Here is a 22,426-nt window from a genome sequence, read left to right as displayed (position 1 = left end):
TCTTACAACTTCGCTGGATGCTTGACATGTTGGAAACAAGGCCACAGTTTTCGAAGACTTGTACACCACTGGTGCGACTAAGTTATCCTGTTGCCCAGAGTCATACCGACGGTTGAAAAAATTGAAAGCCTGCATTTTGAGCATCCTTTCTGGCCGCATTGGAAGTCTGATATGTGCCGTTATTAAGAGGTATCTAGAGCAATGTCTCGCTCTAATGTCTATGTCTACAGAGTAGAGGAAAGTGTTTGCACTCGTCAGATCAGTCCAATGTCATTTCCCTAACAAGTGAGTGCCTTTACTCACAAGGTGTACGCGGTGCCCTTTTACTAGCATGCGCAAATGTTCGAAAACCAATTTACGTGAGTGCCACCAAGTGCACATGCGAAGTGGCAGGCGTGTTCCCAACAAGAACTACTTTCGCAACACAATCTGGCTGCTTTTTTTTTTTTTTTCAAACCAGTAAGCAGCGCGGGAAAAAGCACAGCTAGGAAAAGAGGTGCGCAAATGCAGCGTGGCACTCTTTCTTTTCACCTTTGCGACATCTCTGTAGGTACATTTAGGACTCCTCAGTACTAGTGCATGTGACTAAAATGACGCTGAAACTGAATCATTGATAGCCACCTCATTTTGACAACCAATTTAATCAATTATAATGAGTATCGTCATCATCAGCCTGGATGCACACACTGCAGAACAAATTGAGACCTCTCTCCTGTTAGCCCTGTCCTGTGCCAGCTGCAGCCACCTGATCCCTGAAAGCTTCGTAATGTCATCTAACTTCCTGCTGTCCCACTGCTACGTTTCCTGTCCCTCCTCCTAATCGCATGCCCTGCCCAAGCCCATTCCTCTAGATTTTGACTAAGATGTCATTAACACGTGCTAGATCTCTGACCCACTCTGCCCGTCTCCTGTCTTAACGCTACACCAAAAGATCGAATCGAGTAAATGTGGTTCAACCAAACATTTTCCAGCGCCAACACCTGCTTGCGCACTCGCACGATGTTTTTGGGCCGTCCGACAGTTGGAGCGAGGCCGTCCGGAAAAGCGTCTTGCAACAGGGCACCAGCGCAGCAGCAGCCGTCGAAACAAGAAGGCCCGAAGGCCGGCGATGGCGGAACGGTCACGTGACCAAGTATGGCCGGCGGCAAAAGCGATCTTACAGCAGCCTCTGAAGTGGCGGTGCTCGGCTTGCTGTGTGCGTCGTACGGCCGCTTGATGACGTCGCCCTATTTTTCTTGCCATCGCTGGGATTTCCTGTGCCATCTGCGAGTACAACACACTCTGCTTGTAATGAGACTAGTAATTCTTTCGCATTAAAAATTGCAGCGCTATGTTAAGCGCATTACTCAGCGATACCCGTTAAATGCGTGCTGTATGTACACATGCTGCCTCCCAAGTGGGTCGTACGTGAAGGCGGCAGGGCCATGTCCTCCGCTTGTGCCGTCGCGTACGGTGGCCTGTACTACCCGGTGTAAATCGGTTTGCCATTCGTCAGCGTGAACGGCAGCAACTTGTCTGCGGCGACAGTGGTATTCACGCTGTTGAGCGCGGCGACGGACCAGACCAAGGACCGGATTAAGAAAAATGGCACGGGGGACCTGGGCTATTGCGCATGCAGGCCCCCTTTGCCTATACTGACCCCCCCTTTCGCCTGCTACGCTACTGGAAATATGCCATGTTTCATTTTAATTCCACCAGATTAAGAAGAACGATCAACGAGATTATTATTATTGTTATTATTATAAGGAAAACAACAAAACTGGCTTGAAACGCGTGCTGTTGTAAACACCAACACATATGTCCACTTTGTGATTAATCTGCATTCTGGTTTCAGCAAAAGCTAGGCTTTAAGGAAAAAGTTTGGTGCACTCAAGGCGAACAATTAAGAATGTAGAAAAGACAACACAGCACAGATGTCGATCCGTGTGAAGCTATAGGCTTTGTTTGCATCACTAAGTTTAATCCCCGTGAGGAGACGCATAGTTGTATCCAAAACATTCTTTATTAAAACTCAAGCATAAGATGCAGTAATCATTATACACATTATTCTATAAATATGCAATAGATATATACAATACGTACTTAAGGCAATACAAACGCCATAAAACGTGACATTGAAGATGCCGACCACAACAATGTAAAGAACACACAAAAGACGTTTGGGCTCCCATACGTACGGGAGCCTTAATTGTTCACAGTAAAAAACGAGAAGCGGGTGCGCAAGCTTATGTATGCTTGAAAAGGGGGCGCAGGGAGCGTGCGTAAGCAGTTGTCAGATTTCCGCGGTTTAGGTTCAAGGTGTGACAGGTCGTTTGTATAATCAAAGTTCCAGGCAAAGACGAGGGAATTTCCTCTTTTCGGCCGCAAGAACTTGTGCCTTGCCCCAGTCGATAACGTGCTGCTTCGATATGCAGTGTTCGGCGATAGCACTGGAACCCACTTTACTTTTGACGGAATTTGTGACAGTTACGTAACACGGCCCCTGGGTTGACTGCGTTGGAGGAGACGGGAGGTTGACGCACAGCTTTCAGGCATCCTCTCGCGCCTGTCCCCGCAGAGACCCGGTTGGCATTTGTGTGTCGCGGGCGGGTCGATGGCACCGCAGAGACGGCACACCTTGACTTCGGGGTTGGGGCATACGTCGGGCCGGTGGCCCGGTTGCATGCACGTCGAGCAGAACCCGCGCCGGACGATGCGGATGGCACAGAAACTCCCTCGCTCCTTGGTAGACCATTCGAGGCAGACATGGTCCACTGAAAGCGAGAAGGGCCGTTGTGGAGGAGCCGAGAATCCGGGCGTGTAGGATTTCGATTCTTGTGTCTCTCACCTACAGAGATGCCATGAGCGACTCTTGGGTTTCGGTGAACCGGAGTCCGTGGATGACTCCTCTGAGTGTGCTTTTGGTCATTCCATGCAGCTCCTATAGGTGGCGCAGCGGCATCACGACATGGCGGACAAGACGGTTATGGCGCCGATGCCATAGCGTGCGTCTCTGTTGATGCGGGTTCTTGGCGTTGTGGCACTTTGGTGCGATTTTTAGAGTCTAGATAAGCAGCAGTATCAATAGTACCGTATACGCTTAAGTTTAGCTGCATTACAGGCGCGAATTAAATTTTATCGATATAAGCATGGAATCGCTAGTTTGCAAGTGCCGCAAAAAGTCCGAAACTTGCGAACTCAGCATAGTAAAGTGCGACATACACTTTGAAGTGTAATTTTTTGCGTGTTCACTTTCTTGTTTCGGCACTCACCCGAAAGCAGAAAGAAACTACTTTAACGATCCAAACAGTCTGACGCCATATTTCGTGCCTACACGAGCGCGGCCCTTACCCGCATAAATACGGTATGTACTAGCGGGGACAAAAGGGGTATACTCCAAGTAGCGGGAGCCGCAGCAACGTAAAACTGCATTGTAACGCCATCTAAAGCACGAAAGATTGAAGCGAGTCAAGCGACGTGCCTGCAGATAATAAAGGGCTCCCATTGGCTGTCTAGATCGCAGATGCCGCCTGTAGATGGGGTTACGATGCACTTTTCCTTTGCTCCGGCTCCCGCTGCGTGGAGTATACCTCTTTTGTCCACGACAGTAAATTTATTGCGCGCTGATCTTATAAAGACACAATTGAAAACAAAAAAATAAGCAGTTGGTAATGCTGGCCACGGTCCGTGGCATAATATAACTGCAATTACCAATTCCAACAGTGATCATAATCAACTTTTTAAATGTTGGGTTGTATCAATGAAGCCATAAACGTCAAAACCATTGAGCCTACATTTTTGACTCGTCATTGGCTGCTTGTTTAGGTAAACAGAAAAGTTTTACCAGCGGTCTCCATTTTCTCACGGAGGAATTCTGTTCGGTGGTGCTGAATGTGGGTGGAGCTTTACTGCAGATTTAATTGTATCCGACTATAGTCCACCTGCAGCGTACGTTGGCCACATATGCGGTAAAAGAAGAGACAATGTTAGCTGTTGTTTGAAACGGCAGCCAGGGTGTGCGCTTTATGATCGAGCGAGCAGACGAAAGTTGCCAAGAACCGTATGCGGTTATTCATCCACTTTGCGCATTATGTCCGAGAACTGAAGGTACAATTGTGGAGTTCTTGCCATTCATATCGCCATTTTGCAGTCAAGTCGTGACCAGAAAGCCGTGTTTAATCCAGACCAAAATGGATTGAAGCGTGATTAAAATGTTTGTTTTCTACAAACTTCCTCCTTAAAATATAACCAATATACTTCAAAGCACTGCTTTCATGCAGCTGTACGTAATACGCTACGTTGGTCGCATGAACAAAACTCCGAATAGGAATGCACTGACGGCATGGTGTCGTGGCATCAACAGAGTACGTCGCTAGCAGACGGGTCATTGGGCTCAAACACGTTATCAACCTGTAGAACGCACTTAATCACTGCTTTTTGAACTCTTTACGTGTTGGCGGAAACAACGTGTTTAGAATGTTCGCACATCGTAGAATAACAATACGCTCATTTTTGATGCGAATCTTACGCTCCTAACCGCTGCGATTGCACGCGCCGCGCGGAGTGATCACCGGCTCGCCGCTTCAGGAAGAGACCGCGTGGCGCCGCCACCGTCGCTGGAACGACCGATATTACAGAACTCTGCCGCCGAGTTTTTGCACGGCGTGCTGATGATGAGGATATTAGAGTGAGGGCGGACCCTCCCTGGATCCATTGTGGGTTTTGACATGAACGAACCACGGCTTCTGAGAGTACGGGTGTCTTTACAGAGAATGAGACCTTTATTCGGGCGAATACGCATCTTTGAGTAGAGGCGACAGACGAGGTCGACCCGGGAGGTGCCTTCGATCGTTGTGGGGAGTGTATTGACGAGCACTCACGTTGGATTTTGTGTTCATGCTGGTGGTTCTAGCTGCCCTCCGGAGCTTCTTTTAACGGCCAACTCCCATCCCTGGCCCTTTGCCGGGGAGGGAGCTCGTCAGCGCCGGACATTGAAGTGAGGGGGGTAGATTCTGGGAAAAATCCTCGAATTTGCGAGCCCATATCGGAGTCTGGAGATGTCGAAATCCTGGGGTGGTCCCAGGTCCGTGGACGGGCCCGCCATAGTGGGCTGTCGCGTTAGGGATAGCGGGAGTGAGGCGCGGCGTGGTTCCGCGAAGGGACGAAAGGTCACCGGCGGCCGAGAGCGCGACCGGTTTCGTCGGGGCAGGCGACTCGCAGCTTGTCGATCCTGGCGCGTTCACACTTGGTCATTCGGTGGCGAGAGCAAGCGAAATCCGCGGCCGCCGAAAAGCTGCATCGTTTACACTTCCCGGCCACCGCGTCTCCGCTCATCGTCCGTGCGTTGTCTGCTCACGGCATACACCGATATGGCAACAGGTTAATCTTGTCTACGTACCATAACCGTATGCACGCTTACGTACGCTAAATGCAGCTATTTTGTCTGACGTTATGCAATTTCTAACATTCTCTTTAGATAGATAGATACTTGAGGCCTTTCCCTTTGTAACGGGTGGGCACCACTAGGTTGGGCACCCGGACCAAAAAAAAAGAAACAAGAAGATGGAAGTGCACAAGGAGAGAAAGAAAGATAAAACGCACAAAAAAGGAAAAAAACAAAAATAACGCAAAGGCTAAAGTCAGGAGGTGGGGGGTTCGCTCATCGACCTCGTTCACTTCCGACTCTGCGGTTTCGCGCTTTTAGACAGTGCTCCACCAAAGTGGTAGTCGACGCTTGGTTCGCAGCACCCCCTCGCTCTCGACCTTGGAGCTGTCTCCGTCGTCCACTGCAGGACCGTGAAACCCGAGCGCCTGTGGGAATGTGGTGCCCTCTGTCGGCATCGGATGGAGTCTCTGGCACGACATCACCAGGTGCTCGATGGTCTCCTCCGCGTCGCCACACGCTCGGCATATTGCTGCCTGTGCTTCTGGTGTTGCATCGAAGCGACGGCGGTACACCAGTGTTCGCAGCGCTCCGGCACGGGCCTCAAACAGCAATGCGCTACCTAGGCCGTTGTCAAAAATCTTTTCGGGTCCGATGCTGTTTTTGCACTCGCGGTACACAGCCAGTGTCGGTTTTTCCGCGAGCGCCTGCAGCCATTGGCGATTCTCTTTTTCCTGGACCCGTCTCCTTGCCTCCTGTTTCCATGCCGTTGCTGATTCGGCACTTATGGGTGTCTGGAAAAGTCCATACTTGCCTTCTATCTTGTGGAGGCGCTTCAACCATGTAGTGCGTAGGCATGTCGCAGTGAGGTATTCGAAGACCCGCCTTGCCCATCGGTTGCGGCTCATGAACTGCAGTCGACCGCGGTACTCCAGCTTGCTGCATTCCTCCCTTGCCTCAAAACTAGACCATCCCAGGTCGCCTTGAATGGCTGCATTGGCTGAAATGCGGCCGACCTCTGTTTGCGCTCTAACCAATTTCTGGTGGCTGATGGGAGGCAGACCACTGCGTTGGCGAATGTGAGTCCTGGCACGTGCGCGAGCTTCCAGAGGTCGCGGACCATGGTGTACTGGTGGCACCACCACAGGCACCGACGTCGGAGGATGCATTGCGCTTGAAGTGCAGATTGACGGCCCTTGGCCTCGTGCAATCTGAACATGTCAGTCTCAGCACACAAATTTATGCCCAGGTATTTATAAGATCTGTCGACTGTCAGGGTCTCTTCATTCAACATTTAAACGCCTAGTGGCGCCATCTGGTGGTTAGGAGAGGAACCAAATTGCTGTCAACAAACCGACGCCCCTCTTAAGCCTAAAAGGGAAAGAATCCTCACCCAAAATAAAAAATAAAACAAATTTATCACTCAAACGCTTTCTTATGGGCGAGATTAGACAAATCGAAGAGCGCTGGCTCTTTTATGGCCAGTGAACGAGCTGAAAAAGGCAGTAACAGCGACGGATTCAGTCCGAAGCGAGGCATCCCGCACCGAATGCGCCGCCATGTTTGTCGCCGGCCTTCGTACTCGCCTTCCTATTGGCTGACGAGATTCGGGGGCTTTTTTTTTTCCGGCGGAAGAATACGGTCCGCTAGGTAATTCGGCGGGATCTTCCCGGGGCAACAGATTCTGGCCGCTCTCGCCGCCGCGTTGTAGTACCACAGCCGGGCTAGAGCGCGCACGTCCGTGATTGTATACTTAGATGTAGATAAATTACGTTGTATTCTCTAGTTGGTGAGTGAGCAGAGAGTTGAAGGGAATGGAAGAGCCTGCTGTTTGCTCTAACTGTGGCATCATCCAAGGTACGGTTCTTTTTTTTTTCTTCTAAGCAAAAACGAGCAGCGCCCGTCCTGTGTCCTCCATCTTGTCCTACGGTTTTTTTTTTCTTCTAAGCAAAAACGAGCGTACAATGCAACCGAGCCAAGAACTGGAGAATTTCACGCCTCTTATTCTGTTCACATTTTATTCTGGCTCTTTTTGTCTTTTAAATTCGCAGCAAAAAGAATCTTTGGCGCTATTGAAGGCGCGAGGCGCATGAGGTGCTGTACGATCAAGTTTGCTGCATGCGGCCGAGCGGACAACTCCGGCGTTATTCTGATTTGCGCGCTCGTCAGTGCCGCCCGTGCGGCAGCACGAGCATGCGCCGTAGCAAAACACGAAGATATCTCAGCGTACCGCAGTCGTGGTCTAGTGGCTTGGGCGTCCGCCTCGGCTGCGGAAGGTTGTTGGTTCGAAACCCACCGGCGGCCACCCACCGGCACAAAATGGACGCAAGCGTCCCCCGGCTTCCTCAGGGGTGTGTGCTTGGAAGAGGCTCCGCAAACCCCGCTGCACCCCACGGGGGGCAAAACCAGTTTCGAACACTCAGCCTGCAAAGGTGGTTTGTGATTCAGATGAGACAATGAGTTGATCTTGGTGTTCGATGAAGTTTAAATGAGCTCGCTCTAGGCAGTTCAGCAGATGAGAATTTGCTCGAAGAAGTTCAGCATGCTGCGCCATTAAAAACACGCTGATATTGTCGTTCACCCGAGACATGTTTACCTGTGAGATATTTCGTAGCAGGTAAAAGCGCGATCAGCTGTGATAGCCATGGAAGTTGACGCGGTCGACCCTGACGTCTGCGAACGAAGTCGCAACAAACTTAATTTTTGCAGCACCGCCGACGAGGTTCTAAAACAGAGTGGCGGGAAACGATTAATGTTTGCGCTATTTCTACCTCATGGAATGAAAAAAAGGCATCACACCGCGATCGTGACACAACTCGTTCGACCGCTAGTCGGCTAGATTCCGCTGAAGACAGCCCATATATGCAACCGTTCTAATTACGATCTAAGATTTTTGTCCCCTAATAGTCGAAGGACTCGGTCCAATACCACCTAGACTAGCTCGGTCTGTGCGCACGACGTCGTGATCTTGAACCGGAAAAGGTATGCGCACGACGCGACCTTAGCGCCCTCAGCGGCGGTGGCGGCGCGTGCTCGACGAAGACTGTTCGGGTTCGGCTGTCGAGCCCGTGTCCCCTACTACGGCGCCAAACATGGCTCACAGACGGTCACGAATATTGCTTTCACGTCGTAGTCACGTTATTCAAATCGGCGGCCGGACGGCTCGGCGTTGTGCGCCGCCACCGCTGCCCATGGTGGCGATATACACTTATCGATCGCGGGTGCGGTCAGCGCCGTGATGGTCGCCCGCTTCCTTGTGCACATCGAATTTTCCCTTGCAAACATATTCGGCCGCAGCAATAGCGGACCTACGAGTGCCGGATACGTGCAAATTGAGTTTGGACCCGCCGGGCACGTACAGGAGTTTCGGTTACGACTTATGCCACACACTGCACTTTTACTTAATGGAAAGAAATAATTATTGTTGTTTCTTCTGATAAATTGCCAGAAAATTGTAGTTCTACTTTACCACTGTTTCCTCGCATGCCTATGCTTTTTCATTGCGAACTACTAGAACTTATGTGACAGTCTTCAAAACTTGTAAAGTATCAGTACGCGTACTTCACACGGCTCCACGATTCCAGGCAGGCAGCCACTTCGCCGAACAGAGAATGTAGCACTGCTAGAAAAACAGTTATAAGCTGCTGTCGTACAGTCTATGACTGCAGTTAATTCTGATAAGGCGCACCAACCTAAGATCGTGTCCCGCGCGCGAGTCAGCCCGACGACGATTAGGGTCGGGGTATATTGCTGTTGTAAGGCGTGTCAGTTCTCATTTTGAGCAATACGGCACGAGCACGGCGTTGCGGCGACCGAGCCAAACATTCTTCAACAGCAAAGGGATGTCAGTTAATTCTGATTCGGGGCAATACGGCACGAGCACGGCGTTGTGCTTTTCAGCGCAACTGTCACGATTCTCGCTGCCAGCAATTCGGGTACACCCGTAAAAGCGGAAAAGAATTGCCACCGCACATCGCTTTATTTGCAGATTGCAACGCCAGCAGCAGCTCACGACGGCGCGCCAAGCAGTAGTACGTCCGGCCGCCGATTTTAATCGAGTAGTCGCGGCGACCGAGCCGAACATTCTTCGAGCGCGCGCCGCCGCTGAGGGCGCTAAGGTCGCGTCGTGTGTAGGGAGCCTACATGTCGCGCCCCCTCCCGGCTTAGTGTGGTGACTTCCTTTGACACAGCACATGCCGCCTCCCGCTAAGACCCATGTTGCCAGCGCGTGTGTTGTCATGGTTACGGGAAGACGCCGCGCCATCTTGTTCCCCGCCGTGCATAGGCGCGCATTAGCTGCTGCAGCAGTTGCGTCTTCATCGCCGTTCATCGTTGAGTGGGACAGTCATATGTTGTCGGTGGTTGCACTAAGTGCGCCAGGAAGCTTACGCAGCAGCAATGCCCGGGTGTTGCGTTCCGCAGTGCTCGAACCACTGCAGGAAGGGCACACGGATGTTTCGTTTCCCGGCTGACTCCAACCGAAGAAAACGTTGGCTGGCACAAGTAAAGCGAGACTGCTGGGAACCCACTGCTGCTTCTCGCATATGTTCTGTGAGTACCGTACCTTTTTCTCTTTTGTTACCTGCTCGCTTGCCATGTTTGGTGTACTGTGCTTCACGTTTACGATAATTAAACCACGGCCGCCTCGAACGGCGTGCGCGGCGTGGGTTTGATAACAGGCTACGCATTGCGGGCGTGGGTGCAATCTTCTCGTTAGTTTTTAGATGCGCTGGCGGCGTGTCTCGAGCACCAAGGGCGAGAAGCAACGGTCCGCATTCGCCCTCGCTGACTAATTCTCACGCGAGTGCACTCACGATATATTGGCGCCCGCTTCCTTGTTTGCGCTGTAATACATGCGCCAAGACTCATGTCAGAGAACATGACTGAGGTAGTGAAAATAAACTTCTACATCTCTCTGACATTGTACGCGTTTGCTGTTTCCTGAGCGCTGTGGTCGGAGGAACTTATTTTCAGTCAGGTCAGGTTATCTAGGCACCGTTCTGCTGTACGACGCTATTCGGTAGAAAAAGATTGGAAACCCAAGATCAGACTAAAAGAACACATTTTGTATATGCCCGGTTACTGGCATGCATATGAAGCCTTTAGGAAGCCCTTATCCAGTTTTTTTAGCTTGGCACTATAGCCTGGTAAAAGACTGCATGTGAAAACATTACAGCAGGTAGAAACAGCTCTGTAGTTGTAACGCTAGTCATGTTCCGGTTTGCAGCATTTGTCACAGTTATGTGCAGGTATGAATATACTTCTTGATGCTTATGAAGTACTTGCTGCCATTCATTTCAGGCACATTTTGAAGAAACAAGTTTCGAGCAAAACAGACAGGATGGCTTAAAGAAGCTAAGGCCAGATGCGGTTCCCACACTTTTTACTTATCGAGGTAAGCTTCTAATTTTGATCCATCTCTTAGATACAACTCTGCCTCATTCATATGAAATGTTTGCAAAGAAATTTGTCTACACGTATACGGTAGTGCTGTGGTTGCTTTGTGCAAGCTCAAAAATGTGCGCTCATCTGCTTTTAGAAGGCTGCAAAGAAAGGTTCATCACCATCAGCATTTCAACGTCCATAGCAGGACGAAGCCTATCCTACTGACTTCCCTTTAACCGGTTCCTGTGCCATCTGTGGCCACATTATCCACACTAACTTCTTGGTCTATTGATGTGGCTTTTATATCCAAGCATTCCTACAGCGCATGTTTGCATCAGCATCTAGATCTCTAGCTAGAAATTTCTTGGGATCCATGCAATTCATTTCTTGTAAAACTAAATCGCGGGCATAAAAAAAATATGTATATTGCACGTTATTGTAGGATCATGCATTCGAACAGCACCTTCAAACATAAAATAACCTTAAGCCGTGTTTTAACGGCTTCTGCATTACCCCTGGCTCATTTTTCACTGTAGATTGAAAAAAAAATGAATGAATGGCAATTGAAATCTTCCGTGTAAGCCATAAAGGTATAAAGTATGGCACTAAACAAAACTTTTGCCACCTAACTCTCTGCCTACCCCTACTATATTTGCTTTTCTTGAACACCCACTGCTTCTCTAAGGGACTACTGTTTATCTTCTCTACACATTACATGCACTCATATATATGATACTAAGATCCAAAACGTAACACACAGATATAGCCTTGTATTCAAAGAGCACAAGGCCACCTATAGTGTGTTTATACTTTGTATAGCATCGTTTTTTCTTTATAATTCACCCGACGCCTGCGAGAAAGGGGGCGTCTAGAATCAAACAAATATCCTATAGCAGACTGCATTCTGTGCTGTCTCATTTGTTCTATGTCACCTGGCACAGATGCTAAAATGGCAAAATTCAGGACGATTAGTAATTCTAGATGCATCAATGGTACCTCAGCTGCTAACACAACCTGCTGTTGAGCACAATTTTGCACGACTGAATCATTGCCAGTCGTAGCATGCTTTCCGACGCTGTTAAATATGCACTGGCGGTAAAAAATCTAAAGCCCCCCAGTACAGCTTTGGGATCTTAAAACCCAACTGATATTACTACTCCTGAAGTTTATTTGGAAGTTTTATGCAGGTACTAGGTTGCTCTTCTGTAAATGCAGAATTTCTGCAGTTCTTGAGTGTAGTGCTACCCTACTTACTGAATTTTTTATTTCAGCCATCCCGAAACACCGGAAGCCTCCGAAGAAGCGGTCTTGCTTTCGTCCGGCGACGCCAACGCAAAGCCCAGTATTTGACCCCACTGGAAATGAACCATGTGGTAGTGCTGCTCTAGAGCCTGTCTTCGCATCAACAGCCGAACAAACACAAGACTCGGCTGTGAGTGACAGCATGAGTTCCCAGGACACTGTCAGTCCACTACAATGTGCTCAGGTACCAGGGTATGATCTACCTTTAACAACCACCTTGCTGCCGCCCAAAGCTGTCGACACTGTTATCTATGCAGACAGCGTTGCCCATTCCTTTCTGAGAACAGATAAAGCCAGTGGGGAAGATTCCACTGATGCAAGTCGACTTCCTCTGCCCGCAGCTTCACCCATGGAGGCCGAATCCTTAAGCGCTGAAAGGTCACAGCATAGTAATGAGCGATCAAGTAAAGAAATACCTCAAGCTGCATTCACACTTGGTTCAAGTACGGCTTCAACTGACTTGTCTCTTCAAAGACAGAATGCTGAGCTGAGAAAGAGAAATAAGGACTTGGCCCAAAAGTACAGAAACCTACAGAGGCTTCACGAGCAAACAAAGAGAAAACTGCACAGTCTTGTAAAGAAGTCACAGTCGCCACAACAAAAAATGATAACCTTGGAACAATTACCGTTCCTCAAACACGACCAGAGAAGGGCTTTGACGGTGAAAACTACGAAGGGAAACGGTCGGGGGGCATCTGCCACTACTTCCTTGGGCTGTATCCGAATATAGCACTCTGACACTTTCACTGTGTATGTCGTGTGTACTTTGCTCACCTGTAAATTGTTCACGTCTTTAAGCATATTTTTATGTCACCTCTCTGTAGCAAGCTGTTGCTTGCAAATTGTGTGCACTAACAAATGAAGCTGCTTTGCTTCAGTCAGCATTTGGAAATAGCAAACTGATTTACAGTGCGTGCCACTGTGTTCATCAAAGGTGAAGTTTTTAGGAGCAAGTGTTGGAACTAGATGCAAATGTGTAAACCACTGTTTCAAGTCTTTTGTGAAGTGCGTAACAGTCTTATTTTTGTGGCTGGAGCATCACTACCATGCCTTGCATTATTTAGGGGCTGTAAAACATACGCTCCCACAGAGTTGCCGTGGTGTTTCTCATTATCATTTGGGTTGTTTGCATTACTAGTCCTGCTAATTTAGCCCATTTATTGTGTCCTCTGTACTGCACTCATGCAATTTGTTCATGGCTATCAGTATATTTTGTTTTATGTAGAAGTGTTCATTGAGCAACGAAGCTGCTTTACTTCGGTCAGTGTTTAAAAATAATAAGCCTGTTTGCAATTACACCATTAGTGTGCGCACCAGATATGTTTTACAGGAGTGACTGATATGTGTACAAAAATTTCACTGGTTTCACAGATGCTGATAATGGAAGAATGTAATTTCATATGCACTTTAGCTGGCTGCAGATGCTTATATATTCTGTCAGTTTGCTTGAGAAAGTATATGAGCACCTCCCCTTTTTTGACAGTTGCGAGAAGTGTGTCAGCAATAAATGAAGCTTCTTGAATGTTTACACGAAGGCGTCTGAAAATGTCATTTGGTTTCTTGATTTTAGGTTTTCTCACTTGTCCCATTGTTTGTATAGCTCCTCTTTCTCTGATTCCATTCCAGCAAGTCTTATGTTACACTCTGAACATTTGAGCCTCCTACTGAACACCCTGTGTAAGTTAGTTTCTCAGCACACGTGGAAAAATGGTAGGCAATGTGAAATGAAGCACTGCTTTAATGTTAACTTAATGGCAATCTGTACAAAACTAAGACGCTTACAACACTCGATCTTAATTTGTTAACATCAGCCTCAAGATTCCCTAAATTTTTTTAAGTATGTTTATACCTTTTGCTGAAGCTACAGTGTGCTAGTATGGGGTTGCATAGCTCATTGCGTAGAGCATGTGTAATTGCTCACAGAAGAGCAAAATGCACAAACTAATGGTACATTGCACACGCAAATGCCATTGTGATGTCGGTAATAGAACTACTGGGGCACTTAAGTCTCTTCCCGTGCTGTGAATGCATAAGCATTAGGTGCTACTGTTTTGCTTCTGTTGCGTGGTTTTATTTTGAACCTAAATAGACCAGCGTTAGCTCGGTTTACCGTTCCATTTTCGATTCTACTCATCGAGACCTTTCAACGATATATGACGATGCTATAGCATTAGGTTCAATTTTAAATCAAATAACTAATTAATGGTAATTAAGACCTGCGATTACTCCGGTGGAATTATACTCGACATAAGCTATCCAACGATATATAGCTTGATGATGGAGCATAACGATTGATTTTTAATCACGGTTATCTAATTAATGGTCGGTAAGACAAGATTAGTTCAGTGCAATTGTACTCAACATAAGCTATCCAGCGACTTAGTGATGTAGCGTAAATTTCAATTACATTACAATTAACTAATTACCGGTAATTAATTGAGACCTGCAATTAGTCCGGTGCAATTATACTCGACATAAGCTATCCAACGATAGAACACTTGCGGCGATTATGCCCGACATAAGCTACACAGCCACTACGGCCACATTCTGTACAGGCCGCGCATGAACCAAGTAATTGATAAGCATTAAAAAGTGGGCCTGCGTAATCTTTTGATTACAGTCATAACATTAAATTCTGAACTCCCAACACCTAAGCTCGGTTAGTGCTCATCGTGAGGAGGAACCCTTTTTACGTAATTGATAAGCGCTGCCTTTTGGCGTGATGACGCGCGCAGAGGAGAGACCCGTTCGGAGTGTAATGCACCGTCGCTGAGAACTGCTCTATGTCGTCGGAACGGCGTCATCTGTTGGTACTAACTTCGAAAGAAACGCCGATAAACTAGAATATAAACTAATGTTGTAGATCGCCCCAGCGACCACTCCACTGAAAGCCGGGGATGCTCTCTTCAAGGGGAACAACATGGCTGCCCGTCATGTTTAGCGGCCGTTTTCGGCAACACTGGGAGAGATGTCACCACCCTAAGCCAGGCGGCATGTAGGCTGTGTGCATACCTTTTCCGGTTCAAGATCACGACGTCGTGCGCACAGACCGAGTCTATTTGAAGAGTACGTGCCCCCATTGAAAGTTACGCTATACCCAAACGTGCAATAACTATTTCAGAACGACGACGCGATTCGTATCGCGAATTCTCGGAGCCAAGGATACGGCACTAGAACAAGCTAGGTTAGCAGTACATATTCCATCGTTTGTAATTATAACAGGGAAGTTCACATAGCTGAGATCAGGCACAGATTAAATCATCAGCTATTCAAACTAGCACACTAGAGTCTTTTCACATGTGTTATAACTGCCTTTATTTTGTAGCTTTTTCAATAATCCGTGCACACTTTTGTTGTCATCTATAAACGTTGGTTTTCACTTTCAAGTAAACAGGCCTCCTTGCTGTCTCCCCACTTCACTGTTATTGCAACAGACACTTATCTATTCATCGAAATAAGATGTGTGTGTCTGCATTATGCATGCATTAAAAATGCCATATTTTAGCACACTGCTGTCGACTACGAACCCAAATACATGATAAAATTATGACATTCCCAGTGATTTGGGATACGGAAAATCAGTTGTAACTGCAGCAGTTCTGCATTTCACAGAAGAGTGACCATGCAACAGTACTGATTTCTCTGTAATTTCATTCACCCCATTGGAAAACCCAAAATTGAAATAGCACAGCGTGGTGACAATTAAAGGGGCCAAGCCATCTATCAAAGCACTGAAATGCACAGCTTTGTTTTTTGCACAGTGACAGCGAGAGACCAGATTTATTTTAGTAGTCATTCCTTAGCTTGTATTGCAATGAGAACTGCACAAGCTGGAATGCAGTAGTGCAAACAAGCCTGGAGAGTTATGCTCAGAGCCAGTCAATGGTGACACTCGCAGAAACAAACTGGCATGTTGTCTGTACAACTCCAAAAAATTCTGAAAGTGCCCATGTTAATTAAAACAAAGTGGTTGCTTAGTACTTAGTAAAAGGCCATTCATGCCTTTTACCTTCAGTGCAAACATAACTTCATGTGGGAGTTGGTAAAAAGGCTTCCATCTGGACTGCTCCTAGTTGAGGTTGGGAAAGAATACTTATTCACGGAAACCAGATACACTGACCCTGCATAGTGATTATATCTCAAGCAGAATTTGTAAAAATATATATACAGGGTGAAAGCTGTGTTGTTGCAAAATACAGTGAAATAAAAAATAAGCATTTAAGTGTGTGTAGGGAATACATGCATATATCCTAGCTCTCATATAGCTTTACAGTAATGTTTAAGAGTTTTTTCTGACCAGAAAAAAAATGAGAGATCGTAACAGTGATTCTGGTTCCCAAAATAGCAGATAAAAGTGAGCATTGTCTGCGGCACTTGTCATTGTATAATATTTTGGAACATGCAAGCTGTTGCTTATTAGCAGAATCTTCTGCCAAGTAAAGCATATTTCAGCGACAGTTTGGTTTTCAAACTGACGAAGTGCCTTTTAGGCATACCTTACGTTAAAATGACTTTGTCGTTAACCTAAGCTGCTTGAAGATCTTTGCCTAGGCTATGCCTACTTTTCGGCTTCATACAGGGAGTGTATGCTGTCATATAGAAGGGCTGCATGTATTACGTAAACAAATGTCTTGTTCTGTGGCCTTCTTTTTCAAAATAAGGCACCAAAATGATAATCCTCCTTAGGACTCTTTTTGAAAAAACTCGTGTGTCTAATGTAAGGAAAACAGCAACTCTAATGAATAAATTAATATTGAGTACAGGTTTGTGCCTTTCCATGCGTTTCACTGCCGTCAATGTAAGAAAATCACTGCCGCTGTAATCTGACTCCATTCATGACGACAGAACTGTATGTGAAATTTAGATTTATTATAGAGGCGAAGGAGGCACCCTTTTATAAACACTGTAAATGCTGGCCCCATATCATACCTGGCTTGCCATTTCAGATGAGGATAAGCATCAAATGACACACGTAGATAAAAGTGCACATACATAAACATGCGCACCTAGCATTTTAACCAGATCACATAATGGAAGGCTCAGTGTTGCTTCGCTTGAAACAGGGTAGGATACAAGCACAAAGGAAATACTGACACATATCAGCTCGTAATGGAGACAGGTATGGCTGATAGTAAAAACTATTAATGCAGTACTATTAACACTGGCAAATAGGCCATTCTCGAGCACAGAGACGGTTGTTCTGGAGGGCTGGAATGTTGGTATTGTTAGTGGGATGGCAGACCATATAGCAATCAATGAAGGCTAGTTAAATGAAACAGTGAAAGGAAGGTCATTAATGAATGTAAGAAAAAGGGAAGCGCCATGTACAATACCTTTGCGGTTGCCCGAGATTCCAAAAGAAGAAAGGCTGGAAGAGTAAGAGTTAGCATGGGCCAACTGCTGTTAGCTGGCTAGGATCACTTAAATCCCGCTCAGAACAGTACGATGCAAGGAATTATTCTATAAACGATTTGATCGCATGCTTTCTGAAAGAGATTAAGGTGCAAGTGTGTGTCATGAAGAACGAAAAGTTGGCTATCAAGGAATGCTTTTCAAAAGCGTACTGATCTGGAAGGAACAATTTAATGGGCCACAGCAGAATTTTAACCTTGTGAGAGTACATAGTGTCTTTCATGATTAGGAACCCATGCTAGTCATAGAAATGGAGCAATGATTTTGTGCTTGTGACATTATCAGAAAAAAAAAAATTTACCACATTCTGCAGCTTGCAGGCATGTCTTGCCAATATCCAGCATGTAATATGATGGCTTGAATTACAGACAGTTTTTCTGGGGATGAAACTTTATCAAAGCATGCATGCCTTGTTAACATGGAAACTTGCTGTTTGGACAACTGACAGGGTTTAAGTGCACAAGGCCCATTGGGACCTGGATATTTCTGTCGTGTAATATGGACTGCAATGCGAATGTCTGAACTGCGGTAACCAGATACTATAACACAGCACAAGGCTTGTTAGAATTGTTTGGCGAGAAATACAAACTGAATCATATGGCTGTTGCATCGTGGAATTGCCCTCATACCACTTGCAGCATAGCGTGCAGTTGTTGTTAAACCTTGAACTGCCAGGCATGCTGACTCTCTCCGCTTGCACTTTCTGACTGACAAAGCACTTCTCTTTCTGGCGTCAAAATCATTGCCACCGAAAGGCTCGGCGACTCATTTCCTGACACACTTTGTTCACTGCACAAATTAATTAAGCCACTTGCTGACAGTATAACCTTTTTGTTATAATTTTACAGATCTTTACTTGCAATGCTAATTTAATGTTTCTTAAACAGAGCACACGGCAAGAAGAAAAAAACCACTCGCATGTCGGGCACAAGGAGAACTTGACCCAGGTGCAAAGCAGGGAATCTGCAAATACAATCCAATCAGTAAGAAAATGGGTTGAAATTAAATGTGATCTCAGCCTCGACAGGCCAATGGCTGCACCGGCACTGTAGTACTTTCAGAAATAGCTCAACGTCAGAATTGCAGGGGCAACTACAGTGCAGTAGCGCATAGCACATTTTGAAAAATCAAAATAAACCTCGTTAACGTGGTTTGACAATATGCATAAATATGGCCCCGTCACGACCATACGACAAATGTAAACAAATGTGTGTCCCAAGAAACCGATAGCTAAGCATTGTGGAAGGTGCAAACAAGCATCTACATTCAAGCAAACAGATTTAGGAATGCAGCAAATGCAAAGAAGGCGAAGGAAATCTAGAAGCATTCTACATTTCTGACAAATTCATTCTCATAGACCCCCCATTGCCTTCATCCAGCAGGCAAATAATGTTCACTGCAAGCAGTTGCAGGTACATGAACGCAGCAGATGCATGTGTGCATGTGCATTGGTGACATATGCTTCTAAAGGCTTTGAGAATGGCTCACACCAGCTGGTAATGCCTACTTAGGAAGCGCTAGTTAACAGCTGCTCGACACAAATAAAGCGAAGTTGTTGAGCCCCTTGCCGAGAGCAGTGCAGTGAAAACAATCACAAATATGGAATCAGGTGCTGATTCAAAGGGCACAGTTTCTATCCCGACTGTCATGGCTCATGGAGCACTTCGAGATCGCTGCATTTCACCAATGGCCATGGCAACCACGATAATACACTTAATATTGAAAGCATTTGTCAAAAATCCAACTTCACTCCTTTCTGCTAAGCAAAAAATAAATAGTAATCGCTTCAATTGACTTGTCATGAAAATGCTGTTCATTTTTAATTACAATTCGCTTTAAGGAAAACTGTGTATGTACAGTTCTGATCCAGAACCAATGTGTTCGTATTAATAAGGCACAATTTCATATGGGTTGCTTGCTTTGAGAAGTGAAAGCATCTGCTGTGGCCTTTTTCCTTTTTTTTGCAACAGATAAAATGGAATGTTCATGAAAAAGAGCTGCACTAGTAGGTACATATTAGAGACTTGTGCATTGTGAAACACCGGTGAATGAGTTGTGACAATGGTTTTTGTTCCTACATAAGTGTTCCTGATCTGGTGATAACATATGTTACAACCCAAACTTAACACTACTACTTTGGCTCAGACCATGTGATATCACATGCAGGGGAAGTCGGATTAATTCAATTTGTCATGCAAATATTTATTGCAGATATGGGTCCTCGCAGCCTGCAGTAAATAAAAAAAGAAGCTCCAGATGTGAGAGCTGCTGTGCATACCGATGTTCTCACACAGATTACAAAGTGCCGCTTGCATACCATCGTAATCCGGCCGCTCATAGTAATAATAATAATAATACCATGCTGAATACGCCGATTCTCGTCCACTTATAGTCGCAAATTGCGTTTTATGGAGAACAATGCCGCAGAATGCTGGCGACGCTTGTGTAGTCCCGGCAGAAAGCAGCTCAACGGCTGTGCAGCCTAGCTCGCTTCGCATACGCAAAACACAAGAATGGCCCCGTCGCACTCACGGCGGTTATCAAACTCAGTGCACACGCGTGCACCCGAACCAGGATCTGCTGTACAGCTCTAAGTTCATTTCAGCATTCGGAAAACGAGGCGTGCGTAGTAAGCTTTTCAACGTACTTACACTTGCAGGCGATATCACCGACTGACGCAAAAGCACTCGTTCCGACTGCACTTTCACTACACTGATACTCATTACTGCGCTGTGAAGCTTACTGTATGCGCAGGAAATTCACTCTGGGGAGCTACTTATTGCTGCTGTTCGTGAATATCGTCGCGCGAATAAAGAACACTTGAAACTATCACAAACGGCTCCAAATAGCACTTCGCGACACCGGCACTGTTACGTCTTGCGTAGACAGCGTTGGTTTGAAGGCCGCTCGGTCAACTCGGTGTAGACGGCGACAAAACAACTCTGGGGAAACTGCCGCTTGCCGCTGTTGCACACGGTGAAGCTCGAAGTCGCTGTCAACACTCGTAATAGTCACACGCGGCCAATATTATGTGTTTCTCGGCACAGCTACCACCTACAAGGCCTGATATTTCACTCCGCTTCGCGGGCGGCCATCTTGCTGAGGAGGCGCGGCCTGGCACCGGCAGACCTCTCCTGTTTCATTCACTCCTCATCCTCCGCCTCTCGTGCGTCCAAAAGTAAAAAGGTCCGTTCGATTCGCCTGCACTACATGAACTGGTTCTCGCGGTGCTGCACTTCGCCATTCGTTTCAGCGGTGCAAGATGCGCCGTTTGCACGATGCCATTCGTTTCAAAAAAGTGCAGACGTTGTGCAGGTCTAGTTCATGAGAGTGCAGGAAAAGTGTTGCGCCTCCTCAGTGGTCGGTGCCGAAATGGTGCAGCTGCAAAGTCTGTTCGATTCGCCTGCACTCCCTGCACTAGTTCTGTAAAGTTTCGCAGCGGTGCCGCGAGCGTGCAGCGCCAGTTCCAGCAGTTCAAGTGCTGCTTACTTCCAAAACTTGAACTGCTGGAACTGGCGCTGCACGCTCGCGGCACCGCTGCGGAACTTTACACAGAACTGGTGCAGGGAGTGCAGGAGAATCGAGCGGACCTAAAAATTGGAACTTGGTTTTTGGAGGAAGGAAATGGTGCAGTATCTATCTCACATCTCGGCGGACACCTGATCAACCACACCTGAAGGGAAGGGATAAAGGAGGGGCTGGGAGAAGAAAGGATGCTGCTGCTTTTGCTGACCCGTGCAACAGCCAGCTGTTGCACGGGTGGGGGGAGACCGCCTGGGGATCTTTAACGTGCACTGACATCGCACAGCACACGGGCGCGCCTTTGCACTTCGCTGACTTCGCCTCATTCGAATCGCGGTCGGTTTCGAGCCCGGGTACTCCAGGTCAGTAGCCGAGCGCTCTAACCACTCTGCCACCGCGGCGGAGGCAGAGCTAAGGGCGAGGCGTTACTTGCATAGCTGAAGAGAGAGAAAAAAAGAAAGCAATCAGGACTGCAAATATCGAGCCTGCCTTTCTTTGGGTGTTTATGGCACCATCCGCTTTCGGTATCGTTCCGAGCTGTGTCGTCACTGAAAATTACAGCTTTCGTCATGCCAGCCGCATATAATTTCATGATACAGGCGTAGTGAATAGTCTAATACCCCTATACTCCTGTCACACGGCATTCCTCGAAGGCCTTTCCAGCAAAGGCACCTTTTTTCACCAAAGGAGCGAAAGCTTAAGGGCACAGGGTAAGCCCTATACTTCCCATGCATTTTAGGCCATGTTGAGGTACATGTTTCTCACTAAATAATAACAGTAGCCTAATAATACATATATCATTGTTTGCCAAATTTTGTGCTCTTTTTACTGAACTAGAATATTTGAAATGTGTTGAAAATTCGATTTTTAATAAAATTTTTTCCAGTAGTACACAAATCTGGCCTTTCTTTGCGCATTTCAAAATTCATAACAGAATAACTGCTCAGTGAAATTGCTTAATTCTAGTTCAGTAGTTGGCAACACTTATGTAGATGATTGCAAAAAAAAATCAGCCGTCTGTCTTGAAAGGCATTGGAAATGATGGTACCTTTGTAAGAAAAAACACTGTTTTGAGATAGAGCGTAAAGAGAAAAAAGATGTGAAAAACCATTTTTTATTCGCAGAAACGCCTCCATAGTAATTGGTTTAATAGCCCCCTGCTTCGTAGTCACTGTCGCCGTCATTTTTTCGCTTTTCGGCTTGTCGTTTTGACTGTCGGGCCTCTTTTGTAAGCTGTCGTGTTGCTCGGTCTGCAAAGTACATGCGCTTATGGTCAGCTTCCCTCAGCCACTTGATGGTGTTGCTCCCTGGGTTCAATCCACACGCCTTCAAAACGTTGGCCCGTGCGACGCTACCATCATTAAATGAAAGAACAGCATCCAGTGTTGCCATCCGTAGGGTCCGAAGCCTAACAAACACATTCTTTGGCGCGCGTTCCCAAAC

At 46.7% G+C, this 22,426-nt stretch overlaps 1 protein-coding gene and 2 long non-coding RNA genes across 3 annotated transcripts in view; 2 read left to right on the top strand and 1 right to left on the bottom strand.

Annotated features, from left to right (window-relative positions):
* LOC144132741 (uncharacterized) overlaps positions 1-22,426 on the top strand; it is a 646,537-nt gene that overhangs the window by 30,304 nt on the left and 593,807 nt on the right. The window lies entirely within an intron of this gene.
* Positions 414-20,622, bottom strand: LOC144132749 (uncharacterized). Its single transcript, XR_013314926.1, has 4 exons — positions 20,113-20,622; positions 17,383-17,417; positions 7,593-7,786; positions 414-1,263 (listed from the first exon to the last, which is right to left on the bottom strand). It is a non-coding gene; the product is annotated as an uncharacterized LOC144132749 (long non-coding RNA).
* On the top strand, positions 9,642-12,229 carry LOC144135071 (uncharacterized). Its single transcript, XR_013315365.1, has 3 exons — positions 9,642-9,913; positions 10,664-10,757; positions 12,019-12,229. It is a non-coding gene; the product is annotated as an uncharacterized LOC144135071 (long non-coding RNA).

Source organism: Amblyomma americanum, chromosome 5 (assembly GCF_052857255.1).
Source record: "Amblyomma americanum isolate KBUSLIRL-KWMA chromosome 5, ASM5285725v1, whole genome shotgun sequence".
Taxonomy (NCBI): domain Eukaryota; kingdom Metazoa; phylum Arthropoda; class Arachnida; order Ixodida; family Ixodidae; genus Amblyomma; species Amblyomma americanum.
The sequence above is the reverse complement of the archived record's forward strand: the minus strand, read 5'-3'. Positions and strand labels throughout refer to the sequence as shown.